This window comes from Aptenodytes forsteri, unplaced genomic scaffold, assembly GCF_000699145.1.
Source record: "Aptenodytes forsteri isolate BGI_AS27 unplaced genomic scaffold, ASM69914v1 Scaffold1, whole genome shotgun sequence".
NCBI lineage: Eukaryota > Metazoa > Chordata > Aves > Sphenisciformes > Spheniscidae > Aptenodytes > Aptenodytes forsteri.
Genome location: NW_008795035.1, coordinates 3,580,399 through 3,586,398, shown reverse-complemented (window position 1 = coordinate 3,586,398; position 6,000 = coordinate 3,580,399). Strand labels below are relative to the sequence as shown.

Genomic DNA, 6,000 nt, shown 5'->3' with positions numbered 1-6,000 from the left:
GACTCCTCACCTTGCACCAAGGACCATTAGAGACAGGGCTGGTTTCCAAAATATCTGCTCCTTCGTTTTCTTCCATGTCTGATTTGTTGAAAAACTTTGGTTTCCAATGAGAAACATTAAATCACCCTCCGGGCAAAACCAAACCAAACCACGCAGGCTCTAGTATTCCAGCTTGCGAAAGCTCCGCAGTAAGCCACACGCCAGTTTTATGGTCACTGGTCTAATCCAAGGTTGCAGATCCCGGTTCCTCGCTGGATTTCACAGAGCTTGGCCTTTCTTTTAAGCCTCGATAGCTCCTCTTGTCAGGCATTTATCTCCCTCAGACCTTCCTTGCGGATCCAGGTTTCCACACAACAAATGGCAAACATTTACGGCTTCCCGGGCGCTATAGGAGAACTGACACTGAACCTCTGATCATCTCAGGAGAAGCCTGACAACGGAGTGCAATACGTGGCCACACCTCTCTGCTGTGAGAGCTGGCCTAGACCATAAAAGCAGAAGCAAGGTCACCCAGCAACCAACCATTCCACGTCACTACAGTAATAAAGCCAACTTACATTCGACTTATTGCTTGGGTAGGTAAAATTTTTATTAGATGAAAGAAACCCAGAGAAGATGGTGGGGGGCTGACTGTTCTGAGCTGAGATACAATCGTTCTGATCGATGTCAGACAGACACGGGCCACATACAAACCCACAAAGCTCTGTTTGCAAATCCCGTGGGGGTCAAACCCCTCAGCACGTCTCCCCAAGGATGAGCAGACCCGTGTGTCCCAGAAGGCTGGGTGGGTAACCCCTGCAGAGTCCCCTGCAGCAGAGACCACGGGCTGGCATGACCATCCAGGTGCCACACGCTCAGCTTAAAAAAGTTCCACTCTCAAAAGCCTCCGTAAAATAGGGACGAATTTACAAAATAGCCCTCAGTTCCCTGCCGGAGTCCGTAAAAATCAGGCTATACCATAAGGCTGCCTAAGGGAGCTTTCTCAAGCAAATGGATTATTTTTCTCAGGGTGTGGAGCAACCACGTACCTAACGGAGCACGCTCAATTTAGAAAGTGTCATTTCTCTCCAAAACGCACCGTGCGTGTTATAGAGAAGAGCTACAATAAATACAAATAAAAGCAGGTAACAAAAGATCGATCCTCTTTGTTCTGTTTGCACTGCGTATCAGGCAGTGCCATTGCAGATAGCTGGTGCCCTAAAATTTCGAAACTGACTGTGACCTCTGGCATCTATTTAAAGACACACATGGCTTCATTTTCAGTGCAGCTGCTTGGCCCACTTGGGAAAGGCCTCTCTTTAAGAATCCCCAAAACAGAGGAGTCCAGGGGCACTGGCTACTCTGGAAAAGGCAGGCCACTTTTTCCTCTCTCGAATATGGGACCTTTCTTGCTGAACAATTCTTTATAAATGTCTATATGGCAGGAGACAACTTTTTTTTTTTTTGGTGGCAACTGTGCAGAAAGATTAAAGTTAATTCTGTCAACATATAAAATATTTTAATCAAACATTCATATTGGCAGCATCATTAAAAGTTAGCGGTACGGGGATCTGATTTTTAGACCTCTTTCTGCCACTGAAGCACAAAGCGCATAAGTGATTTGCTCAAGATCACGTGCTCGATTATATACTCATCTTTTCATTAATCAAACTGGATTTCATGAGATATTTCTCAGCAGATTAATTAAAATTGGTCTTTAAGGAGTTTGAGATTAGATTTTACAAAACCGTCAGTAACTAGAAGTGTCTGTCTAGGCTATGACATGAATAGTCACAGGCCCTCAAACACTGTGGGTAGTGTATGTCTAACTGTGAGCCAGGCGTACGCATTGTTGATGATGTATTTATTTCAAAGAAGTGAAGTCAAATGTGACACACAAAATAGGCAAGAAGTATAAGGGCACAGATGCCTCTATGGAGAGGCAGCAAAGCATAGGATAAGAGCGCGGATTTGGAAACCAGCAACCTAGTCTGTCTTTGCCATCGATTCTGTGATTTTGAGAGGCAAATCAAAAGCTCTGTGCCTCAGTTTCCCCACCTGTGCTGCGAGACTAGCAATACTCAGCGCTACTATCTCCCAAGAACAGCTGGCTGCGCACTGAAGGTATTCAATGGCTTCATCAAACTTGCATCCCTGCCTGTTGACACCTAGAGTCCTTCTATCGTTGGCCCACTCAAGCCCAAGGGAAAGCAAAGCTGAGTTATCCCCACAGGGTGTGGGCACACGTGTAACACCATCCCAGCCTTTGCCCAGTGGCCAACAGACGCCTACAGTCCTCGAGGTCCCGGGCGCACGCTCATTCCGCTGCGGCAGCGTAGCGGAGCAGGTTTTGCCTATTTTGAAATAATTCGAGGCTCACATGAACCCACTATCCAAACCAGCGCATAACCAGCCGAGGTGCTCCCTTCCCAGCTGGAAGATTCTGCTGCACACAGACTGCTGCTACAAATATTCACCGGGTTTAAATCTCACTTTCTGCGATTTCATATGGCCAGGTCGTTTTCTGAGAGCCGAAGAGCTTTCACGGCACAGAACCCGACGGCCTCTCAAGAGCCGATCCCAGCTCACCGTTGCAGCCCTCATGGCGCTGCAGGGAGGTTCCATGGGGCACCTTTGACCAGCCCTCCCTCCCCAGCCGGGAGTCAGCTCAACCTCAGGCAGGGTGTAAGACAGGGAGCGGGGTGGGGGGGGATTATACCCATCTTTGCCCAATTATTCACAAGGGCTGCTTATTACAGCAGCTTCAAGGACTCTGTTTTCCACCATTCCTTTTACTCTCTTGGGCAAAAAATCTCTCATCACTAATCGCCTGCTGAATTTTAAGAGAGCAGGCAAGGGGCCTGCCTGAAATATCAAATCGCTTTGCATTTTGTTTCTTCTCTGGTTTCTCTTTACAGGTCACCCATTTAGTGACATATTAGCTATGTCCCAGAGTAGGCGAAACTAGCCTTCTGAAATTTGCTTGCATTAAATAGCAAGCAAAAGTGCTGTATCTCATTATCCACGTAGGTGTCCGTGCTACATCTTCTGCTTTGATGACATTCTGTGGCAGTAATTTTCACAGTTTTTCTGGTTTTGAATGGACCATTTCCTAATTTAAAACAGAGCAATCAAAGGAAACACTTTCCCCATACACAGCATAACATAAGATAAACTTTCCTATGGTTGCTGTGGAGAAGCAAACTCACAAGGTTTTCAGCTTCAACCTTTAGTGTAAACAAGACATCTGTTCCGAGTTGTGTCAGATCACAGGAAGGATAGCCCACAGCTTGGTTTACTCCAGACTAATTTAGGAAATCAGGACTCTCCCCACGGATTAGTCACTAACTTCTTGGGCAATGACAGGCCAGACACACTTGTCTCTGCAGCTCAGCGGTTTTCCCCTGTAAAACAAGGGTGACGGCTCTTCCCCGCGTCAGAAGGTGACTTGTGGCTGCAGGATCTGGCCCCGATGCCAAGCCAGAAACTCAACTTTTCAGCCCATTTGTACATCTGCAGTCCTGATGTCAAAGTCCACCAGGAAAGGAAAGAAGAGGAAAAAGAAAAGGGAAAGTGCAGATGGGTCTAAAGATGGCTTTGAAGTACGGCCCAGGAGAGGAGATGAGGAAGTGAGAGCTGTAATTGCCGCTGGGTATCAGTTTCCTTTTTTATTTCAGGAGAGCCCGCAGCATGGTGCAGTTTCCCTCTCTCCCCCAGAAAGCAGGCGGGAATAACACTCACCTCTGCAGGAGAACAGAAGGAGCTGTTAAATGGAAGGGGCCATAGAGACAAAACGACTCTTTGCATTTCTAATGCAGAGGCAAGCAAAAAGCATCACGAACGTGTCTGAAACGACCGTTACTTCTTCTGGACCAGCGGGGAAAGCTAAAAACTATTTCTTGTTTTGTTTCCTAAGGAAATTGCACTGTGTTACTTGTGGCTCTGCCTGAGCTCCTTGAAATAGGGCCAGCTTTCAGCAAACTCAAGAGAGGAGCTGTCAGGTTTGTGAAAACGGGCGGTCCGGCAGACGGAAGAGGTCCTGCAAATACCCCGCAGAGCGAAAGGCTCCCAGATGAGCTCAAGCCAACAAGACGACCCACGTGAGAAGGCGCACTAGAGGGAAGCTGCCAGTGCTACAGAGATCATAGAATCATAGAATCATTGAGGTTGGAAAAGACCTCTAAGATCATCGAGTCCAACCATCGACCCAACACCACCACCCACTAAACCATGTCCCTAAGCGCCTCATCTGCTCGTCTTTTAAATACCTCCAGGGATGGGGACTCCACCACTTCCCTGGGCAGCCTGTTCCAATGTTTCACCACTCTTTCAGTAAAGACATTTTTCCTCACATCCAATCTAAACCTCCCCTGGTGCAACTGGAGGCCATACTTGGTACATTTGACTTCAGGCTGGGGGCGGGTTTATTCCAAGCTGCCCCAAACCTGGCAATGCTGGGCCGTCAGCGACACCCCGACACTGTTCATACCTCACCGAGCTGGATGTTCAGCCGAACGCACGGTGGGCGCAAGCATAAAACTCAGACCTCAGGTCCTACAGACCTTTGACCCCAGCCCTGATAAGGCTGCCCGTTACGGAGGCTGCCCTGGCCTGTCAGTGACGAGCTGCTGCCACAAGCAAATGTGTCAGAACAGGTTAACCGACATCCCGCTGTAACTTTAACGCTATTAGTCAACGCTAAACAAAGGTTTAAATTTTTTTCCTTCCTGAGATAATCTGCAAGGCAGGGATCAGGGCTGCTGTGAGAAAACATGGACTCTTGGTATAGTGAAATAAACCTGTTCGTTCCAGTTAGAAAAGGTTTGTGAGCTGAACTCGGGGGCCAAGTTATCACAGAAATGACTGCATCTTGAAGACCACTGCAAAGGGTTTAGGTTTTGGTATTTGCTAGGCATACCTTGAGTGTTTGGCCATTATAAATCTCTTCTTGTTTAGGAAAGAAATCTCATTTTGCCTCACACTGTGCTTATCTTTTAGCAAAAGCGGGGGCAGGATCTGAATATGCTGGTGTTTGCAGACAGCAGTGGTGCAGTACGGCCCGTCTCTTAGCTTCACAATGAAGAAAATGAGCTACGATTGTGAAATCATTGCCTAACAATTGATAAGGACAACCACTGCAATCCTCTTCCCTGCCTCTTCTTGGCCAGTGTCCCATTTACCACACATTACCGGCTATATAGAAAAGAGAATGGCAATGTGGTTAAAGTACAAGCCACACACATAGAAGACATAGATTATTTATTGCCACGTCTTGTCTGATTTCCCCTTTCACCGTGGCCAAGTAATTGTCTTTGCAATTCATTTTTTTTCTCCTTTCGTGACTCTATTTACCATCCTTCTGACAGCCTTTGAGTTCTCCCAGGGAATGGGGCTTTGTAAATAGGGTTGGGGGGAAGGAGCTGGAGAGACCTACCCCTTCAAAACAAAGCCACAGCAGGTACATCGGACAAGGCGCTGCAGGAGACTCTTTTAGCAGGCCTTTACTTTGCAGAAGAATGAGGTTTCTCCTTGCCTTGTTTCAAATCAAGACAGCCACCCCCATTCCACCCTTCTTTTCAGGAACTCCCTATGGCACCACAAACACCTTGCAACATGAGATGCCGCTCCTCATGTCAGCCATCCCAAGAAAAGTCCAGCCTACCGCAAGACCAAAGAACTTTGCTTCAGACTTTCTTGCCCAGAAAGGAAGGGCGGATGTGTACAGTTCCTCAGTCTTCTTCAAAATTTATGACTCTTGGGAACAGTGAGCCCACACACCCAGAAAAAGTCACTGTTGCCACTACCATATTGAGGGATGCAATGACCATTTTTTCCCTGGTCAGGGAAAAAGGAGAAGCCTGTAGTAAACCAAATACTTTATGATGTCAGTATTTGGCTAATACTTAATATAAAAAAGTGTTAAGTAATGGTACTTTTAACAATATTAAAAACAAAAGTGTTATTACTTCCTATTCTACATGGATGTCACACACTCAGCGGCAATCAAATAGCTCACTGGTC

At 46.9% G+C, this 6,000-nt stretch overlaps 1 protein-coding gene across 1 annotated transcript in view; it reads right to left on the bottom strand.

The window, feature by feature from the left end:
* Positions 1 to 54, bottom strand: part of PDE8A (phosphodiesterase 8A) — a 161,246-nt gene extending 161,192 nt beyond the window's left edge. The window contains exon 1 of the mRNA XM_009276527.2: positions 11 to 54. The gene's annotated coding sequence lies outside the window, so the exon portion shown is untranslated. The remainder of the gene's footprint in view (positions 1 to 10) is intronic.
* Between the last annotated feature and the right edge of the window lie 5,946 nt (positions 55 to 6,000).